Source organism: Nycticebus coucang, chromosome 10 (genome assembly GCF_027406575.1).
Source record: "Nycticebus coucang isolate mNycCou1 chromosome 10, mNycCou1.pri, whole genome shotgun sequence".
In the NCBI taxonomy this organism is placed as follows: domain Eukaryota; kingdom Metazoa; phylum Chordata; class Mammalia; order Primates; family Lorisidae; genus Nycticebus; species Nycticebus coucang.
The window spans coordinates 73,443,889-73,467,619 of NC_069789.1; positions in this window are offsets into that span (position 1 = coordinate 73,443,889).

Below are 23,731 nucleotides of genomic sequence, written 5' to 3' on the forward strand. Positions count from 1 at the left end.
GTGGGGGGGAAGGGGCAGAAAGGGGCAGAATATACGCACTGGGTGGGAACAGGCTCCCTGATACCTGATTTCTCAGAGCTGTGCTGCCAGCACGTTATAAACACAGGAGAACTAGTGGGCACTAAGTGCTACACTGGTAAGAGTGGCTAATTCCAGACAAGCGCAGGGCTGAGGAGGCCACTCTCCTCAGGGATTCTTCCCCAAACATGGAAGGATGATTCTTTCTGTTTGGTTGGAAGGCTTCTTGGGATGGTCAGAGGATGCTCTGATGACTCAGGAATACAGGGTGGGATTAATTAAGACGCTAGACATTTGTTCTTTCTCACAGATGGGTAACTTATTCTCTCCTCAAGAGAACACCCTGCTGGGCTGTATTCTGGAGCACTGGGACATGTTTGATCCCCAGACACTGAAACAAGAAAGTATGGTTTTCTTCTGCACCTAGGCCTGGCCTCAGTATCAACTCTCCACTGGTGAACAATGGCCCCCAGAGGGTACTCTTAATTATGACACCATTTTTCAGCTAGATGCTTTTTGTAAACAGGAAGAAAAGTGGTCTGAGGTGCCCTATGTGCAAGTGTTCTTTCCCCTCAGGGACAACCTCCAGCTGTGTAAGACCTGTCAGATAGATTCTGCTCTCTTAGTTGTAGTAATTTCCCTAAAAGATCAAGGATTCTCCAGGGAGATACCATCACTCCCTAGTTCAAACCCTCCATCTACTTCTCCCACACCTTCCTCCATGTGTTCAGAAAACCCCAGGAGGGAGGCTGTCCCAAGAGTTTTTACTGGTCCTACTGAGACCCCCGGAAGGCAATCAAAAATCCTTTTTTGTGTCCCTTGGTTGAGACTACGAGTGGCGAAAGGGGAAGCATGTGAGTATACACTCTGTTTTCTCTAGCAGATTTAAAGCTGCTAGAGAAAACTTTAATTAAAATTAAAGTTGATTTAGAAAAATTTTCTGAAGACAAAACTTTGACCTCTCTTGGAGAGATATAATGTTACTATTAGATCAAACTTTAATGTTTAATGAAAAAAATGAAGTCCTAAATGAAGCTAGGAGGTGGGGTGATTTGTGGTTCATGTCCAATACTGATGGCAGTATGTCTGCTGGAGACAGGGACAGATACCCCATGGGAAGACAGGCAGTTCCCCTTCAGGATCCTGAATTGGACCCTGAGAAGGAAGGTGACTAGTGCCGTAAATTCTAACATGTATCCTAGAAGGTTTATGTAGGTCCAAGAAAAAGCCTGTGAATTATTCCAAGTTGTCTACTGTTTGCCAGGAGCAAAATGAGAGTCCCTCAGCCTTTCTTTAGCTGCTTAGTGAGGCAATGAGAAAACACATCCAATTGACACCTGACTCCATAGAAGGTCAAATTATTTTAAAAGACAAATTTATCACTCAAGCGGCTCCAGACATTCAAATAAAACTCCAGAAATTGGCTCTAGGCCCAGATCATAACCTGGACAATCTTCTTAAAACAGCCACTATGGTCTTTCATAACCAAGATCAGGAGAAAGGAAGAAAAAGAGAGAAGGGATCAAAAAAGAATGACAGCTCTAGTAATGGCACTCCGACTAACGAGCACCTTTCAGGAGCAGAAGAAGCCAGAGGAGCTAAAAACAAGTGCCAAAACCAGTTACCAAAACTTCCACTCAACCTTTAAGATGCAGTCAGGATAACTGTTTCCTCATACCTTCCTAATCATGTCTGCAAGTCCTACTCACCTTTTGGGGAGGACCATACTAACTAAAACAGGAACAACCATTTGTACCCATTAGTACCCCACTACATTTTCTGTAAATAAATCCTGACTTACCACTGATCCTGGGGTCCGTCGATTCATTCTTCAAATCGCCAAGACCAAGAACCTGAAATTCCGGTATCATATTTGGCAAGCCAGCCAAGAGAGAAGATAAAATTCTGGTAACAACATGAGGTACAATGTGAATTTTCTTCTTGTGACATGTTTCACATCAGAGTTCAAGACATCTCAGTTTCTAGAGCATTTCAAATTTCAAAGTTTTGATTAGGGATGCTCATGCTGTACACATTCACACACACACACACACACACACACACACACACCACACACACAGATGTACATATAAACACATACACAGGGTGGCCAGAAAGGTTGTATGCAGTTTTACATAGCACAGTATTTTAAATTGCTCATGAATTTTATGGTTGTCCTGTATATTAATAGATAATTTATGTGAGTGGACTGTGTACATATATTTCACAATTTTATTATCTATTCTGTTGACAATATTGAACCATTTCTAGCTTTAGGGTGTTGCATATTAAGCTGAAAGATATTTTTGTTTGTTTGTTTTGAGACAGAGTCTCACTATGTTGCCGTTGGTAGAGTGCCATGGCATCACAGCTCACAGCAACCTCCAACTCTTGGGCTTAAGCGATTCTCTTACCTCCACCTCCCAAGTAACTGGGACTACAGGTGCCTGCCACAATGCCGGCTATTTTTTGGCTTCAGTTGTCCTTGTTGCTTGGCAGGTCTGGGCTGGATTTGGACCTGCCAGCTCCAGTGTATGTGGCTGGCACCCTAGCCACTGAGCTACAGGCACAGAGACTGAAAGATATTCTTATACAAACTTCTTAGTGTTGTATGTTTTAATTTCTTTTGTATTTAACCTAGGAACAGAATTGTTGGGCTTTAGGGTAGGTGAATATTGGTATATATTTGACTAAATAAGAAACTGTGAAATAGTTTCCTTGACTGGTTTTTCTGTTCGGTAGTCTGAAAATTGGTTTCATAGAAAATCAGGACCTAATTCACAAATTACTTTATTTTGAAAGATAATTCTTTTTATATGATTCAATTAAGGCTTTTGGATGAAGGGATTATCTTGGTTTAGCTGACTGCTGATAAAATAGAAGACTTTTTTTTTTGTTTGTTTGTTTATGTGGTGTGTGTTTTATTATTAAATCATAGCTGTGTACATTAATACAATCATGGGGCACCATACGCTAGTTTTATAGACCGTTTAACACATTTTCATCACACTGGTTAACATAGCCTTCCTGGCATTTTCTTAGTTATTGTGTTAAGACATTTATATTCTACATTTACTAAGTTTCACATTTGATGTGAACATGTGAGAGAGAGATTTGGAGATGCTGGCCTTAAATACAGGAGAGCTTCCACAAGCCAAGGAATCCAGTACAACCTTACCCATACCTCAACATCAGCCCAGTGTTATTGACTTTGGAATTCTGTCCTTAAAAAGTCTCCATGGCGAGAAAATAAATGTACGTTATTTTAACGTGGTGGCTTACACCAAGTTTGTGCTGGTTTGTCAAAGTGGCCATGCAAAACAAGTCCGAATATTTTCATATCACTAGAAATGTGTGAAAGTTTGATTTTAAACACGTTCTTGAATGTATTTGTGAAGTGTGTTTTAGTTTGTTTATTTTTATTTTAAATATTCTGATGGGTGGCAAGGTTGTTATTAAGCCTTTAAAGCTAGTAAGACTTTCTTACTGTGCTGATGGACCAGTGAGTGATTTGAGGGATGCTTTCAATCTGTTCCGCGTGGAACCAGGGAAGAGTAGTTCTCAAGTACTTCCCCTGGTTGTTGTCCTCAGAGGGCACAGTAAAGCATATCCACCCATGCTACCAGACCCAAGAGATGAGCTTTTGTTTTCTCTTTGTTAAAGTCTGGCTGCTATACCATTTTCTTTGTTGCTATAACTTTCACAGAAACAGCTCTTTCTTAACTGCCCATTACTAAGATCTCTATTATTTTCAGCTTCTGAAGATAAGCATTCTTCCCTGGAGAGTTCCAAATAAAATTATGGTCCCTAAATTGAACTCTAGAGATGCTAGTTCTCTGGTTTTGGCTTTTCCCACTGATCAGAACATTTGTGCTGCTGCACCAAGCTGGGGGAAGACAGGCCAACTGTTAATTTTGGAGAGGTATGTCTGTCACACTGGTGGAACATAAAGGGCAGGATAGTAGCCCCATTATCTGAGGTATATTCTATTTACATATAATGTAATTCATTAATGTGATTTCACTTGTGTGCCATTCTCTTTTTTATTTTTCATCCAGTTTTTAATCCTTTATTATTTCCTTGCCTATTATAGATAAGGTGAATGTGTGAGTGTGTGTGGTGTGCGCGCGTGTGTGTATGTTTGGAATCTAGATACCAAGTTAGTATATCTGAACTATAGAATTAAACTGAAACTGAATTTGGAGACTCTGGAAAACAACTTGTGATAGAGACCAGCACTGTCTTTTAGAAAGATACCTTCTTTCTGCTTGTGAAACTAGTTCTGTTAACTATTATATTAAGGATGATCAAACTGACATGTAATTTTTTTTTTCAAAAAAAAAAGTGCAAAAAAGTGCATTGTTTTTAGTGGGACTTTGTCCTTTTGACTCCATTAGAGTATTGTAGCTTTTTCTAGGCCTTTTTACGTCCTCAGACTAAGAACCTAGCATTTTTCAGTGGTCCAAACAGTTCAATAAATTGAGGAAATCTGGTAACCTAAAAGTGGCTTCTGTAATTTCCTGTGTATCATGACAGCCCTTCAAGATAACCAAGATGTTCACTGGTTTCTCTTTTTTCTCTTTAAAAACCTCCATGTGAGCTAAGCCTGATCTTAAGTCTGTGTCTTTGAAATGCCCTCAAGGGTTTAAAACATCCCAAGGTCACCTTGAAGCAGTCCTCTAGCCCCTGATTCTAATTCATCAAATCCTCTCTGGTTTTAGAGTGCTACAAAGCTTTTTACATTATTACTTTCCTTGTATTTTTTTCCTATCTTTTACTGTATGTTTCAGTGGGAGTACTGGAATGCTATGACCTACTAGAGCCTACCTGGCCGAACTGAAGTCTTAGATACATGCTTACAAAATGCTCATTTGGGAGTCTTCTCTGGCTATCCTGAAGCTATTGCACAACCTTCAAAACAAAGTTTCAACAGCACTGAGAATATTGCTGGTAAACAAGCCTCATTTACCTCATACAATTCTTGTTTTGTTTGGTTTTTCTTTTTTTTCTTTTTCAGTTTTGCTTTACAGTTACTTCATCTACTGTTAGAACTATCTTTTTACTGTTTTCTCTTTTTTAATGTTTGCAGAGGAATTTTTCAAGGTATATAAACTGCTGGTGAAATTGTTTCATTGAAATAGAAAATACATATTGTATTTGTATAAATTTTCTTATATCAACTCATTTGAATACTCAGAAATGACATTTTTTCAGACTTTCCAAAAGAAAGAATTGGTAAATGACTAATAGCATCTGGCTTATCACCTTCTCTACTCTTAAATAAGATTTTGCATGTTAATTTTTTTCTCTAAATTGCTATTTCACATAACTAATGTAATAAAGAGTGGGAGGAGAAATGGCATCCTTCCCAACAAAGGGACAGAAAAATAACCACATACTGAGGCTCCAAAAGGTAAAATAAACTTAAATACAGTGAATGCAAAATATTTATTCAATCGTATGTTACCAAAACCTCAACATAATACATGGAATAAATTCCTCTCATTCCAGCTTGAGGTTTTAATTAAGTGTCCAATGTTAACTAATTCACATTAGTTTAATTAATATAATTAATTAGTTTAATTAATATAATTTTGAAACTTCAAAATTTTCAGACAATATTTTGTTAGACATTTAAAAAATGTTCCTTTTGATGAATTTAGAATATTTATAGCATAGAAGAGTTACATAATCCAATGACTTTAATGCTATATTATGTATAGAATTTTGTTCTTTACAGAAACTTTTTGCCTGTTTCTCATTTAGAGTGATATGAATAAATATGCAGCATATACAGGACAGTTCTCTCCAAGATTTCTTTTTAGCAAAAAATAACATTTTTCCACACAAAATGTTGGATGTAAATCCCATATTTGAAAATAAGAATTGTATTTTGCTGTTCATTTATTTTATAACACTTGTTCATGGCATCATCAGAAGTAGTGAAGCTCTTTTGATGAATATATCCCTTAAAACCATGCAAGATACTTAAAATATGAAATTTTCTACTTTTAAATTCTTTTCTCAAAATATCAAGAGAGTACAAAATATTTTCCTACAAGAATACGCTCTTTAATGCTGAAGTCAAGGCTTTCAGCATGCTCCTCACGGAAACAGCATTTGATTGTACCCAGTAGGTAAGTTCTATCACTGACCCCCTCCCATCCTTCTCCCTTCTTAGTTTCCAATATCTTTCTGTGCTTTTGTGCACCCTTTTAGTAAGAATCTTTTTAGTAAGAATATGTGATTTTTGTTTTTCCATTCTTGAGATACTTAGGATAATAGTCTCCAGTTCTATCTGGGTTGTTGCAAACAATCAGTATTATTTGAAATAATTTTTATGCTTTTTATGGATGAGTATACTCCATGGTGTGTATCCATCTACCCATCTATATATTTTTCTATCCATCTATATCTATGGATAGTTATATATAGAGATACACATCACATTTTTGTAATCTACTCATCAGTTGATGGGCATTTAGGTTTATTCCCCATCTTTACAATTGTGTACTGTATGGTGATAAACACTTGAATGTAGGTCTTTTTGATAAAATGATAAACACCCAGTAGTGAGATTGTTGAATGGAATAACAGCTCCCACTTTAAGCTCTTTGAGGAATATCCATACTGTTTTCCATAGAGGTTGTACTAATTTGCAGTCCCACCAACAGTGTTTAAACTTACCTTTTTCTCTTCATCCAAGTCAGCATCTGTTGCTTTTAGACTATTTCAGAATGGTCATTCTGAAAGGGTCAAGATGATATCTCACTGTGGTTTTAATTTGCATTTCCCTGATGTTTAGTGATATCTTTTCATAAGACTATTGCCCATTTGTCATCTTTTGAAGAAATTCTATTCGTACTTTTGCCCACTTTTTGATGCCATTTTTTGTTCTTGCTTCTTTGAGTTCTTTGTAGATTTTTGGAATTAGTCCTTTTTCAGAAGGATAGTTTACAAATATTTTCTCCCTTTCGGTATTTTCCTGTTTATTAATTATTTTATTGTTATACAGAAGCTTTTTAATTTAATTAAGCTGCATGCATTTATTATTGCTGCTGTATTTTCCTTTGGGGTCTTAGTCATAAATTCCTTGTCTCAGCCTGTGTCTAGAGGAATTTGTCTTATGTTTTCTTGTCTAATTTTTAGGTCTTTACGCCTTACCTTTAATCCATCTTGAGTTAATTTTTGCATAAGGATAGAGATATAGACCCTGTCTAATTCCTTTGCATGTGGCTATCTAGTTCCCAGGATGATTTATTGACAGGAGCATCCTTTCCTTAGTGTATGGTTTTGCCTACTTTGTCAAAGAACATTTGGTCATAGCTATATATTTTCATATCTGGGTTCTCTATTATGTTTCATTGGTCTATGTCTGTACTTTCATTTTTTAACCAGTGTCATCCTGTTTTGGTTACTACAGCCCTAAAGTATAATATGATGTCAGGCAATGTGAAGCCTCTAGATTCATTCATTTTGCCTAAGATTTCTCTGGCTATTGAGTTCTTTTTTGTTTCAAATGAAGCTTGAGATTATTTTTTCTAGATCTGTGAAATAAGAGTGTTAAAATTAGAGTTTCTTTCTTCAGTAGATCCTCGGTATCAGGGATTTGAAGAAGGAACCCACAGACCACAAATCAGTGGCAAGATAGGATTTATTAGACAGAAAGAAATACAAGAACAGCACTAGAGCTCTTGGCTGAGGTACAGATGCAAGGCAGAAAATCCCCGTCCTTTGTCTGGGGCAGTGGTTCTCAACCTTCCTCATGCTGCGAACCTTTAATACTGTTCCTGGTGTTATAGTGACCCCCAACCATAAAATTATTTTCATTGCTACTTCAAAGTAATTTTATGGTTGGGGGTCCCACGACGTGAGGAACTGTATTGAAGGGTTGAGAACCCCTGGACTCTAGGGGTATATATAGTCCCATGTATCCTTTGTAGTTACATTTGGATAGAACTAGTAAGGAATGGCTACAGTCCCTTCTGCTTGGGCAAGATGAATGAGCACATTAATGAATGAATACAGTCTCTTCCACTCAGGGCAAGGTGAATTAGCCATTCCCTTCATGAAATTGTCCAGGCCTAGGAAGTGGTGGGGCTTCCTGTTCTGCAATGAATGGGAGAACAGTACATCCCTGTCGGTCTCAGCCTCAGAAACTGTGTGTGTGCCAGGAGAGCAGCCCACACCAGTTGGCACTGTACTCTGAAACAAGGGGAAAGATGAAATGGCCTGGCAGCACCGCAGGGTGTGCCCTGGTTTCCCCAACTTCCTAGGGACCCGCGGGCCTGCTGGGCTTGCCCCACACTAGGGTACTTGGTTCTCCAGTTCTTGCCTACCCGTGTCCGCTGCACCAACACCCCAGGGTGGTGACACAGAAGGCGAAGCAGGTCCTCCCGGGCCGCCTAGTGCAGCCTGAGCCATGGCACCACCAGCCTTGTATCAAAAGGATATTTTAATGGGAATTTTGTTGAATCTGTAAATCAGTCTGGGCAAAATGGGCGTTTTATAACAATGTTCATTCCACCCTCCCATGAGCGTGAAGTGTTTTTCCATTTGTTTGTGTTATCTTCAATTTCTTTTGTCAGTGATTTGTTGACCTCCTTAATAAGATCTTCTCGGTGAAATCAGTTCCAAGGTATTTTATTTTCTTTGTAGCTGTTTTAAATGGCATTGAACCCTTGATTTGACTCTCAGCTTGAAATGTTATTAGTATATAGAAATGAAACTGACTTGTATACATTGATTTTGTAATCTGAGACTATAATGAATTTGTTTATCAGTTCTAGGAGTCTTTTACTGAAGTGTTTAGGGTTTTCTAGATACAGGGTGCTACTGTCAGCAAATAGCGATGATAGTGTGACGTTCTGATTCCCAATTTGGATGCTCTTTATTTATTTCTCTTCCCTGATGGTCTGGCTATAACTACCAGAACCATCAGAACCATGTCAAATAGAAGGGATGATAGTGACCCCCCCAGCTTATATAAGTTTTTAAGGAGAATGTTTTCAACTTTCCCCAATTCAGTGTGATGTTGGCTGTGGATTTGTCATACATGGCTCCTATAATTTTCAGGTAGCACCTTCTATGCCTTGTTCACTGAGGTCCTTCATCAAGAAAGGGTGTAGGATTACATTGAATTATTTTTCTGTATCTATTAAGATGATCTTTGTTCTTCCTTCTGTTTATGTGGTGAATCATATTTATTGATTTGCATACATTTAAACATCTTCCCCCACCTCCCCGGGATGACACATATTTGATCATGGTGAATTATCTTTTTTATGTCCTTCTGAATTAGGTTTGCTAGTATCCTGTTGAGGATTTTTGTGTCAATGTTCATGAGGGATATCGATCTTTCGTTTTCTTGTTTTCTTGTGTCCTTTCTTGGTTTTGGTATCCAGGTGATAGTGGCTTGATAGACTAGGTTAAAGAGGGTTCCCTCCTTGTCAATGTTATGGAAAAATTTCTGTAAGATGATGTGAAGCAAGATGATGTTGTTTGGGCTTTCTTGCTCACGGTTGCACTAGAAGGTGCCATGTTTTTCTTACATAATTCTAGACATAAATGTGCATAATGATGTCATGTTTATATGACTACTGGATGATTGTTTTGTTGTTTTCTTTTTTTTTTTTTGGTAGAGACAGAGTCTCACTTTACCCACCTCGGTAGAGTGCCATGACGTCACACGGCTCACAGCAACCTCTAACTCCTGGGCTTAGGCGATTCTCCTGCCTCAGCCTCCCAAGCAGCTGGGACTACAGGCGCTCACCATAACGTCTGGCTATTTTTTGGTTGCAGTTTGGCCGGGGCTGGGTTTGAACCCGCTACCCTCGGTACATGGGGCCGGCGCCTACTCACTGAGCCACAGGCACTGCCCCTGTATGATTGTTTTATGGCTACTGTTTGGCATTCTGCCACTACTGTTCCCCTTGGATATGTAAGTGTACAAGACCTTCCGCCTGCTTAGACTTCCCACACTTGCTTACTAGCTGCCACAGCTGAACAAGGACGTGCCAGACCTGTCCTTGGCTCTTAGGTTCTCCCTGGCCGCCAGTTGGAATCTGATTGTTTGCGTTACAGATAGGGGACAGTTTTTCCTTATAGGTTTAATAGAATATGGATGTGAATCTTTCTGGTCTGGGACTTTTTGTTGTTTTTGGAAGTTTTTTTTTTGTTGTTGTTGTTGTTTGTTTTTCCCCTGCTAAAATCTCTCTTCTTACTATTGTTTTGCACAGAATTTCTATTTCTACCTTGATTGAGGCTTTGAAGGTTGTGTGTTTCCAGGAATTTATCCATTTTCTTTAGGTTTTTCTAGAGTGTGTAGAGATTTTTATGGTACTGATGGATGATATTTTTTATTTCTGTTGTATCAGTTGTAATAGCCCCTTTTTTATTTCTGATTGAAGCTATTTTAAGTCCTTTCTCTTCTATTTCTAGTTCATCTTGCTAAGGGTCTATCAATCTATCAATATCATTTATCTTTTCAAGGAACCAACCTTTTCATTTCCATTCATGCTTTTGATTTTTTTTTTTTTTAATTTCATTCACTTCTACCCTAAACCTGTTAATTTTTTCTTCTTCTAGCTCTGGGAAAATTTGAAACTATTAATTGATGTATAAAAATTCAGATATACTTAAAATGTACCATCAATTTCAAATATACAAATATCGGTAATTATGTGAGTTGATTTAACACATCTCTATATTTAGTGCATCACCAACATTTAGAAAAAAATTATGTTAGTAAAGGAAAAAGCTAAGCTTACAATACAATATTCACCTCACAATAATCTAAGGTAGGTTATATATGTATTTTAGTTCTTTTATGATAAAAATATTGAAAATATATAAATCATACTTTATTCTCCACAATAGAGCATACTGATATTTTTTTCTTTGGCATGTGGGTATTAATATTACAATATCTATTTACTTTCACTCATAATTTTTAATTTATATCTTTGTAATTTTTATGATATGTAGGAGAATAGAAAATTAATATATAAATATATTTCCTTCCTCTTCAAATGGTATGATTTTCAAAAACTTATTGATGTAAATATATAAAATCTTAAGCAGAACATATTAATTATATGGAAATTTGGGTAAAATGACATCTAGCATTCTTATCAGTTCTAAGATTCCATAATTCTTTACTCTACATACCTTCTTATTTAATAAATATCATTAAACAGATTTTAACCCACAAAATTTAAGTCCATAGACAAGACGAATTAAATTTATTTCTGTAAAAATAAAAAGCAATGCTGCACGCTACATTAGAAGTATATTTTCTTTCCTTTTATGCCACATTATTCTAGATATTCTCTTAAGTAGTGTTGTTTCATGATTCTCACATGTATCTTTTGAAGAAAAAATATTTTCTTTAATTTATAGATGAGAGAATGGCCTAAAAATGTTTAAAGTGTTTTCCATGGTTACCCTCTTAGTAAATACAGGTTTTATTATTTGAGGTAATTTGAGATTTCTTACATGTCTTAGATTGTGTCATACCTTTAATTACCCAAACAAATCTAGGCACATTCATTTTTCACTGAAGTAGAGTCATTGTGAATGTAGTATCCACTTAATGACATTTTGTGACATAAACAGTCACTTTGCTATTCATATAAACTTTTTAAGTGGGAAAAGGGAAAAAGAAAACCCAACTGCGGTAATACTTAATGTTATTTAACATTAATTGATCCTTTCATTTTTCCATTTGGAAAGTTAAAATATTTATGAGAACTTTTTGTCTTTAGCTCTTTTATTTCAGGAAATTTGGGGAGAGACAAACTATTTTCATTCTTTTTCAGTAGAAAATTTATTTTAAGGATGGTTTCTGAGAAGATGATTGTAATTCTAATTAAGTAGAATTAATTTCCTTGTCAGGAAAGCATTTTCTTTGACAGCTCTGTTGTCATCATGATATCACCCAGATGTAAGACTGATGTGCTGATAGGTTTGTCCTGCACTTTTATCACAGCCACATTTCTTTCTTTGTTTAATGTCCATCAAGTTTGAAATTTAAAATATATTTCCACTGTATTATGGAAATATATTTATCTAGAAAAATAATTACAACATAATTTGAATGATCAAAATGCCAGAAAAATAAATAATGATATTTAAAGATAATTACAATTTAAACCAAGATCTGATTAAAGGCCAGGATTTTTATAGATGATAATTAACAGATTTGATGTTAGTATTTTTAATTTATTCTACATAACTTCATCACTGCTCAAATATGTACCTAACATATGCTTGATTCTTACCTTCTAAGAAATTACTTTATTCCCTTAACATTTTTTCTCTTTTATAGTATAAAATTTGAAAGGACCAATGAATATATCAGAGTTCCAATATAAGGTATTCTTGTTTTCCACTTCAATTCTGAACCACCTGTAGGTACCACAACAAAAAGAGAAAACAGGCAGATGTGCCACACAAATACAAGCTTTATTTTTGATAAACCTGACACCAGAAAACAAGCTGAATACTTTAGTTTTCCTATAACTATAATCATTAAAATGCATATTCAATGTCAAACTGTCTAAGAATTCTGTGTTATTTCACAAAGTGAGCCAGCCTTCCTTCACACGAAGGAGCAAAGTAGAATGTGAATTTACTGCAAACAACAGAAATTCACAAAGAGTAAAAGGGAGGAACTGAATAGCAGATACCCCAAATTTGTGTACCCAAACTTACCCAGTAGAATATGCATCCTATATTGATAAACTTCCGCTAAACAGAAGAAACATCAGAAATGAGATGGGAGCAATATATTCAACATTTATTTATTTATTTAATTATTATTATTATTAATTTTTTTTTTTTTTGAGACAGAATCTTAAGCTGTTGCCCTGGGTAGAGTGCCATGGAATTTCAGCTCACAGCAACCTCAAACTCTTGGGCTTAAGTGATTCTTTTTTTTTTTAAATCATAGCTGTGTACATTAATGCAATCGTGGGGTACAATGTGCTTGTTTTATATACAATTTGCAATATTTTCATCAAACTGGTTAACATAGCCTTCATGTCATTTTCTTAGTTATTGTGTTAAGACATTTATATTTTACATTTAGTAAATTTCACATGTACCCTTGTAAGATGCACTGTAGGTGTGGTCCCACCAATTACCCTCCCTCCACCCATCCAGCCTCTCTTGTAGCTGGGACTACAGGTGCCTGACACAATGCCTGGCTTTTTGTTGGTGTTGTTGTTTTTGTTGTTGCAGTTGGCATTGTTTTAGCTGGCCCGGCCAAGTTAGAACCCGCCAGCCTGCGGGAGCCCGGTGCCCTACCCACTGAGCATGGGCACCACCCTTCAACATTTATTTAAATGCAATTTTTCTAATGCCAAATTCTGGATGAAATATTGTCTTTGTCCCATTCTATCAATCTGTAGTTACAACCTCTATCAAGCCTTTTTGTTTTTTACTCTGTTTATGAAATGTGTTTTAAAATTCTCAATTCAAGCATTTATGTATAAATTTGACTTGATCAGTGATCTTTAAATATGTGACAATTTTAAAATCATATGAATTTTAGAAAAGTTATTTAGTGAAGCATGAGTGTGATGAAAAACCCCTGCTATGGTGCTCTAAACTTGCCTGAAAAGATACGTACATTTATTTATTTATTCATTCCTTGGCTTAATCTTGTTTTGATTAGTACCTACTAAGTGTTACATCTGATGGCATGTTTTGAATTGTGCAGGATGCAAAACAACAGTTTAACTGCCGTACAGCTCCTTAAATCTTTTTTAGGCTATTTGTTCAGCTCCTAAATACATTAAGACATATCTTGATGTAAGGACATATAAATTTATGTTCCTAGTAGTAGTTTTGCAAGAAACAACACAAATGTTCTACCACAGTGCATAAACAAATAGCAGTACATACATATAATCAAATTATCCTCAAAAATAAAAAAGAATAAACTATTGATGCACGGTGAGTGGTGCCCTGGTTTGGGCCACGCGGGCTCTCTGGGAGAACCTGCCTCTGGGGGTGTCTATGCAGCGGGACAAGGAGGTACGAGAGCTGGAGAGCCAAGTGCGTGGAGAGGCGGAGGCGCAACGGAAGCCCATGGGTCCCTAGTTAGTTGAGGCAGACCTCAGCACAGCCCGCACTGCCGTCACCTCTTTTTTCCCCTTATTTCAGGGTGCCGTGCTGCCTGTGCGAGGTTCTGGGGCTGAGAATGGCTCCAGTGCAGGGTTCCCCCATCCAGGGCTGAAATGGGGAACCCCTCATTTCCTAGACCTGGGAAATTTCATGAAGGGACTGCACTGACATTTGCTCTTAGTGGAAGGGACTGTATCTATTCATTAGTTAGGCTACTTAGATACCCCTGGACAAAGGATCCAGGTGAAGATTTACTGACTTAAATCTTTGCCTCTGCCAGGAGCTCTGGTACTTTTTCTGTGTTCTTTTGTATACAGTAAATCCTGTCTTACCACTGATGTGTGGTAAGAATTGGTCTCATTCTTCCAATCCCTGAGACCAAGGACCTACTGAGGAAGAAATTCCGGTAACACTATTGATATGCAAAATATCAGGTATATATATCTTAAAATAATATTGTGTGACAGAGCTAGGCATAAAATAACACCTGTGCTTTCATTCATGCATGTATATAAAATTTGTACAGAATGATCTAATGAAAGAGTCAGGTTAGTGGTTTGTGATATGAAGGCTAGGAAGACAGGTTTACAAAGAACTGTGAGAAAACTATTAGGGAGTAGAACAATTTTATATTTGATGAACGATGACAGTTATCTTTTATGCCTTTAGGTGGTTACATTTAAATACACATTTACTCAAAAATAGTACATTTCTTAATAATGTGTCCCCACTATCATTATTGATATAGAATAAAAGTAATTATTATTGCAAAATTATATACACTTGAATATCTATATTCAGGGTGGCCATAAAGTTCACGTGCTATTTTAAATTGACCACCCTGTATATAAATTTATATTTACATGTAAATACAGATATATAAATATACAGTATATATCATATATAGAGACATGTTATTTGTTTTTCTAGTGGATGCATATGTGTGTATGTAGAAGATATACCCTAGAATGTTAGTTTTCAGTATCTCTGCAATCTTAATACTTACTCTCTGTGCCTTATAAAATGACCACTATCTGTATAGACTTTATCTCTTAACATTTTGTAGATGCATGTTAGTGTTCTAAAAAATATAAGGCATTATTTAAATGCACTTCAAATAAAATAATTAACATTTTTTTGCACTGCTTAATGTTATCCTTCATTGTAATTGTACTATGTTTAGTATCAATTACCTTTTAGAACAGATGTGAAGTGAAATAAAACCATTGATGGAAGTATTCATTTGCTCCTGGAATAAGAAAGTTAAATTTCCTGAAGATCATTTACTAAAGGGATTTACTAACCCTGATGCCTTTACTTTTCTTGATCATCATTTTGAATTATGTATTGCCGATTGATGTGTTTGATCTCAAATTTCATAGAAAATTTTTGAAACGACATAATTATCTCACACACATATAATTTCAGCTCCCAAAACACAAACATAATTTTACACATACGTGCATTCATACACACACAGAAACACACACACGTACAATTCACATTGTAAAAAAGCAAAAAATATTTTGGGATTTTCAAAGTACCTTAAAACATATACCTAAATAATGACTATAATAAATGTATCAGAATATGGTTTTATTTATTTAATGACTATACTAAATATGCATGTGTAAGTAATAAAGCAACTTAATAACCACTCTGGTCTCAACAAACTCTGAAGTAGAATATAGCCTTTATCTCTTATGTGTGTCAAGAAAACTGGAAAACATGGTTTACAGTCCTCTGGTATGTATAAAATCTTCTTGTGGTATAACAATTCTAGTGCTCTGAAGTATTTATTGTTTTTATTTACTTGAAAATCTCCTTTATTCACTTTCCTTTCTCCTCTTTTCTGTATTTTTTTCTTAAATTTTATTCTTCTCTGTTTTTATTCTTATTTCTGAATTTACTCTCCTACCTGTATTCTCTTATTTATAATCCATCAGGAGAAATGAAATTATTGGTTTATTTAGTGATTAGTCAAAATATAGTTTGCCAGTGGGGGAATTACCAAATATCAGCTCTGTCTGTTTGGTTTATCTGTCCCAGCACCCATGGTACCAGATGTTTTCATTTTTAGTAGTAAGTGCTCCTTTATCAGTGGTCATACTAAACTGAATGCTAAAGTGTTATATATTTTGGATTATGACCTTTGCATTCATTCCTTCTACAATTATTTGCCCCCATTCATTCAACTATTAATTGTGAGATTCTATAACATGCCAGATAGTCTTTTAGGCAATTGGTATACATCAGTAAAAAAGGAAGAAAAAGAGCTTCTCATTTATTAGTTTCAATATGTGCTGTCCAATAATATGATATCTAATACCCACATGTGATTTTATAAATTTAAATTAAATTGAATTGAATTGAAAATTTATTTCCTCAGTCAAACTAGTCACCTTCTATAAGCTCAACAGTCAAGTGTCTATTTTCTACCATAATGGACAGTATTTAGTGTTTCTCAACCTTCCTAATGGCACAACCCTTTAATACAGTTCCTCATGTTGTGGTGACCCCCAAGCATAAAATTATTTTCATTGCTACTTCATAACTGTAATTTTGCTACTGTTATGAATCGTAATGTAAATATCTGATATGCAGGAGACACCCCAAAGGGGTCGTGACCCACAGGTTGAGAACCACTGGTATGGATCATAGCATATTTTCATCCTCAGAGAAAGTCTACTGTACTGGGCAGTGTTGGTATGAATGATAGGACAACAGCCATTCCTAATTAGCCTATATACAGTTGTCCATGACAAGGATTAATTTCCATACATGTCTTATTTCCATAAGACATGTATCAGGACTATCACAACAATATAAATTTAGACAGAAAAAAATACAATGAGATAATTTCCTTGGAATAGAAATAGCTCTAAGTCTTACAAACTTCTATCTGTGTGCTAAATTTTAAAAATCACATATTATGATGATAGATTAGTTTTGAAAATTGGGTAACATATGAAAAAGTCACATGCATATTAAATAAATTATTTCATTCTATTTAATACTTGCCCTTGCATACTTTGCTCTTCTAATTTAAAAGAATATTTTTTGCAAAAGCTTTTTGTCATGCTACGATTAAACTATTTTTATTTAACTCAGTCTCTTGAAGCCCATCACTTCCTCTTATTAACTATCAAATGTTTGTGATCTAGATTAAGGATAAATTTTCCTATTACTAGGGAAAACCATATGGTACATTTCCCAACTTCAAAGAAGATGTTATTTATAACCTATTTTTATTGAGTTAACATATAAGATTCTGTAGCATACTGGGCTCAGCACCTGTAGCACCAGGGTTATGGCGCCGGCCACATACACCGTAGCTGGCGGGTTGGAACACGGCCGGGCCCAGCTAAACAACAATGATGACAATCTCAACAAAAAGTAGCCAGGCGTTGTGACGGGCACCTGTAGTCCCAGCTACTTGGGAGGCTGAGGCAAAAGAATCGCTTAAGCCTAGGAGTTTGAGGTTGCTGTGAGCTGTGATGCCACAGCACTCTACCGAGGGCAACATAGTGAGATTCTGTCTCCAAAAAAAAAAGATTCTGTAGCATATTGTACATTATGTCCCCAGGCTACCAACGTGGACCACTTCAGATAGTTGTATTCAGATTTTCCTTTTCAATGTTACTTGACAATTTCCAATAAACATACCATTTTTAATTTGTATAATAATATTTTGGTGATGTATTTAATAACCTTTCAAAACAAAATTTGTTCTTCAACTGCCAAAAATCCAATCTTGGTTGTGGCCAATAAGAGCCATCACAACTACTTTATTGGGCATAAGGATGCCTGGCACGCCAGGTAGCAGGAAAGACTAAAAGCACGAAAAAGTCCGTGTAAACTGTATTAGTGGGGATTAGAAACTGATATACTTTCTTAATGAGGAAAGAAATTTTACAAAAAAGAAATTAAATGTGTAGAAATTCCATAGATAACGAGCTGTTTACATTGACCACCTTCTTAAATTGACTAAACTTTCATACACCAGACATGAACCACATGTATTTGATGGAAGTTCCTTATGTTGATGACCTGCATATGTTGACAAGTTTATTACAGTCCACAGAGTGGCAAATATTTCTACTGTACATAAATTAAATATTTAATTTGATTTGCATTTAAATGACCTGCCTAGAAATGAGCAAACAAACAAAAATAGTTGAGAAAACTGTTCCTTTCCTCTCAAACATCTCAAATGTTAAAAGTACTTAAAACATTACAGAGAGTCAGAATACGTTATTATATATAACTGGAGCATGTAGTATCTAACTCAGTGAGTTAGCGTTTTATGCAAATAAAGTTTAGATTAGGAATTGTCTCCTCATATAAACCGATTAATTATCATGTCTAATATGAACACAAATTGCATTGAAGTCATATAGAGGAAAGTTGAAAATTCTTACCACTGGTAACAATTGGGCTCATATGAGAAAGATGTATATCCTAAGCCACAGTAACTCGTGAAATTATTTCTCATCACAATGATTAAAATTATAATTACTGGCAGTATAATTCTCATACACTATGAACAAAACATTTCATGGGACTATTTTTGTGCTTATTAGTTATAAGTGTGTTGGGGTGAGGTGTGGCTATGTGATTATTATTTTACAGCTGTCTTTAAATCATATTATCTATTTTTTAAATCATTTTTCTTCATATATGTAAATATTCATCTATTTGTTCTTCATAGCATTTAATTCAATCCATATACAGTCAAAATCAACCTTCAAAAGGAAAAATTTACATATGTCACAGGATTAGAAAAGCAAGCATCCTTTATACTCAATACCAATAAGAAATTAGGAAATGAATGTCTACAAGCTCACATAGGAAAAAAATGCAATTAAATTCAAGCAGGAAGGGAGAGGGAAAGGGGTCTGGTAAACTCTCATCTAACAGGTGCAATGTATATGAAGCACCTGAGTGAAGGACTCACAACTTGAACATTTATCTAGCAAATGCAAAGAATCTAACCCAATCATTTGTATCCATATATTAATCTGAAATAAAAATGTGTATCAAAATGCTTAATAGCCACTCCATCAGTAACTGCTAATTGTCATAATGAACTGTAACAACTTGGTCATTTTTGAAATATGTTCAAATTACATTTGCAAATACGAAACATAGGATACATCAATTAAACATTTAGTCCAATAATGCAAAGAGTGAGTTTCTACATCCCCTCATCCATTATAAAACTGTCATAAATATATCAATACTTCGTAAACATATCGATACCCTGAAGAAAGGTGCAAGATAAAAATTCTTATTTATATCTTAGAGCTGCTCTAATTTGTTAATTGTCAAATGGCTATTTTCCTTATTAATATTTATACCTGTTGATAGATTTTAGTATGATCTTATAGGAAATTAATAGAAGTAAATGTTTTTCCTTTGTATATATAAGAAAACACTTGATTTCATCCTATGCTCTATTTAACCTTAAAAATATAAACAAGATTAATTAAAATCCAGCTCATATACAACTCCCAACCTCACAATCCAAATTGAATCTTTAATGTATTATTCTAATTAGCCTCACACTCATAGTGCTTTATAATGTAACAAACATAAAACAATTTTTTGCAGTAAATCAATTTTGGGGGGAACACAATATCAGTCCCTCATTGCCTCTGACCTATAACTCTAAGCCTCCTTTCCTTTCTTGTTGCTATTGCTTAAATATTATTATTGTCAGAAAATATTACCTGACAAGATTTTTTTGAAATGTTGGCTTGCTTTAAAACTTCCAAACCTGTAGTTCTCATTTCTATTTATTTATTTATGTTTATTAATTGTTGTCCAAGAGTCATATTTGTCCCCTACCTACTAGACCTCAACACTGTTTTCAATAACCTGGCTTGCAACTCGTTTGTCTCAATTATTTTGTTAAATCTATAATTTTCAAATTGATACTAATTGAAACTCTGCTTACTTCATTGCTGTAGAATGGACTCTCTTAGGTGCTATGAAGAAGATGATTCTCTCCTTCCTCAGGTAGCCATGGTGCTTAAAGAGACTTCTTTCTGCAAACTATTTACATCTTTTATCAATATCACATCTCAGCTAGATTTTTTTTTTTTTAGATTCATTCATCATGGAGTTTTGTATACTGGATATTTTTCATACCAACTGTAATAGTGCTTTCCTTAAGGCATATGTTCAATAATAGCTTGAATTGTAGAAATAAAAATGATGATGCACTAATGATATCCTTCATAATTGGGGCCATGTTCAGTTTTATATGTAGCACTTGATAGGCAAATAGTATGTTTTTACTGAGTGCTGGATTAATGGAAGAATGAGCAAATGAACAAGTAGATTTGTATAGCATAGCAAGAAGGAATAAAATGATATATGATTTAATCATACAGTGAAGGACTTATGCAAGAGGTTAAAAGAAAATAGAATATATGTATCTATTATAAATCACATATAAATATAAATCATGAATATTATAAAATGTACAATTGTTCCCAAATACAAAATGGCAATGATTCATTAGTGTTATTATTGCAGCAATACGTTTATAATCTTTGAAATTGGAAATAGCTTTGGCATATGAAGTAAATCTATATAAGTATTATTAAGCATATGTTAATTACAAAACACACCAATTCTATTAACTCTTTAGCTAATAAAATTACCTAAATATGTAATTAAAATATAGAAGAACTCTTTAAATAAAAGATACATTCAACTATAATTGACAAATCTCAGAACGTCCACCAGAGGTGGGCAGCCTGTGGCCTTACAGGTTTAAGTACAACCTTTTGAATTAACTTACGTGCTCTGTAAAATTAAGATTTAGTCAAAAGCCACACTTAAGGACCTATAACACCCCACATGGTATTAAGGCCACAGGTCCCCCAACCCTGCATAATTCTTAATTTCCTAAGACGAACTCACCAATTTCAGCCACATAATGGGTGTACAACTTAAAATCACATGCACCAGCCCTCTTTTTAGACAAGTGGAAATCTTGTGCTTTCTTCTTTCACTTACCTCTTTTCTTGTGGTTGCAATGGAGAAGGGGTTGTAGAAGCAACTTATCTTGAAGTGTGGAAGGAAGATGAATCTTGAGGATGGCAGAGTAACATCCTCTTACGTAGAGGATGGCTAAGCAATTTGACAAATGATCCTGTTTCCCAAACACTATGGATCCCTATAGTTTCATCATTATTTTGTGTATATTTATTCACTTATGTGAGAGAAAATAAATATTCAGCTTTTTAAAGAACTGTTTATTAAAGCAGCAAAACATGTATCTTAAGCAATACACCAATCGCAAAGAAAAATAAAATAACTGCCAACATGTAAAACACATGAAAAATTTTTAAAAAACTGTTCATCTGTAGTTGTCCATAAAATTGATTTGTGTATTTCTAAAACCCAAGGACCATCCCTGAAATTTCCTTTTAAATTCTCTTAGTTACATTAGTAAGGGATAAACTGGCTTTGCAGTACTTTTTAAAGTCTTTTCTAACTATATTTTGCCTACAGAAAGTCTTGCTAACTTGGTTTCATTTTTTTGTTTTGTTTAATTTTGGTTATTCAGTATACATGTCTTAATAAATTTAGTAGTGAACTTAAGATAGTAGGAACTTGTTAAAATAATGAAATAAAAGTTTTAGTGTTCCTATAATTACTGTTCATTTATAAATATAAAAATAGACTTTGGATGGTAAAACTATTTCCTTTTCCCTTTATCTCTTAGAAAATAAATTTGTGGTATTTAGATTAAAAAAAAAAAGAAAGAAAAACTAACTCCTAAGTAAAATTGAGAATTTAGTCTGATGTTTAGGTCATAATTTCAACTGAAAATTAATTTTATCGTTCAACCATTTCAGTTGATTTTAAAGAGTTTTATTATACATGATTCACAAATTAGTGACTTCAATTACAAAATAATCTCTGCTAACACAGTATGAATATTATGCTATTTTTAAAAATTCTGCATATAAACAAGTAAGTCTATAGGGCTTACTCTCCTAGCTAGGCTTACTCTCCTAGCTGTTGCTACAGCCCAATACTACTAAACAATAAAAGTTAGAAAAGGCTGGAAATTCACATTAATAGCCTATTAAAAGACATTCTTATTTTGAAACCTACTTTCAACACATAATATTTGTGTGACCTTGAGAATGAATATATTAAAGCTTAGTTTCTTCATGTTTAGAGTGAGCATGATAAAAGTACCTACTTTGTAAGGTCACAAACTATGTTCAGTACTATTTAGTCCTTATATATAATTGGTTTAAAAACTTTCATTTTTAGTAAAATGTATCCATTAACTTAAATAACATGAAAAGTTCCAAATCATTTGTTTTCTTTTTATATTTCTCCTACTACTAAAAATTAAAAAAAAAAAATTCTTCATTGCAATGAACAATTTAATTTGCAATATTACCCTCCTTCACACTAATACATTGCTTCCATTGTGATAACTTTATTAGTAGTAGTTTATTTAAAATGTTGGCACATATGTCTCAATTATTTAATATATATAAGGTCTCATGATGATATATGTACTCAGAAATACGCTAATGTATGTGAATAGCAGTGAAATTCCAAACATGCAATTCAAAATGATTTATATTGCCATATTTAGGAACGAAATAGATTTTAAATTCCTTGAAGAAAGGGTTAATTTGAACTTGATCATATGTAATACAAAGTATTATATTTCCAGTAGGTAAACATAGTATTTTATTTCAAAGACTAAATGTTATATTACTTTAGAACATGCAGTCTCAAAAATTTTTCTGTGGTATTTATGCTTATAATGGTTCTGAAGTTGATGTCCTCAGAACAGTTCAGTGTGTGAACAGACATGACCTGGTATTCTGGAAAATTGGTATGTGGTTGCAAATGCCCATTCTATGAAAACATTTTGTGAAGTTCAAGATGGAGAAGGAGAAGGGAGGAAATGAGGAAAGAAAAGGACAACAGGATGGTCACAGAAAAGAATAAGAAGGAGGCATTGGAGGTGGAGGACGAAGTGGATTAGGAAGAGGAAGAGAGAGAGAATGAGATAAAGGAGATGGAAGAAGAAAAGAAATAAAGGGAAGACAAGATTTATGGGCCTACTCTACGAGCCACTGAGAGCCTTCAATAACTTATAGAGCTACAAAATATTTGGACATGACTATTTCAATAGTTGTATTTCATAGTTGTATTAGGTGTATTAGTTTATTTTGTGCTACAATAAAACAGTAGCCAGTGCTGAGTAATTTATAGAAAAGGAGGTTAATTCAGCTCACAGTTTTGCAGACTATACAAGAAGCATGATGCTAGCATTTGCTTAGCTTCGAGTGGAGGCTTTTGTGCTGCATCAAAGCATAGTGGAGGAGTCAGAGGGAAGGCAGGTGCCTATGAGAGGGAATAAACTCCAGAGATGTCCAGATTTTATAAAAAATTGACTTTCATCAGAAACTGACATATTCCCATAAGAAGCATTTCAGTCTATTGAGAGCACTTACTACTTTGAGAATGTCAACAGGCCATTCATGAGGAATCTTCTCCCAGGACCCCCAAATCTCCAGTTAAGCCCTATCTC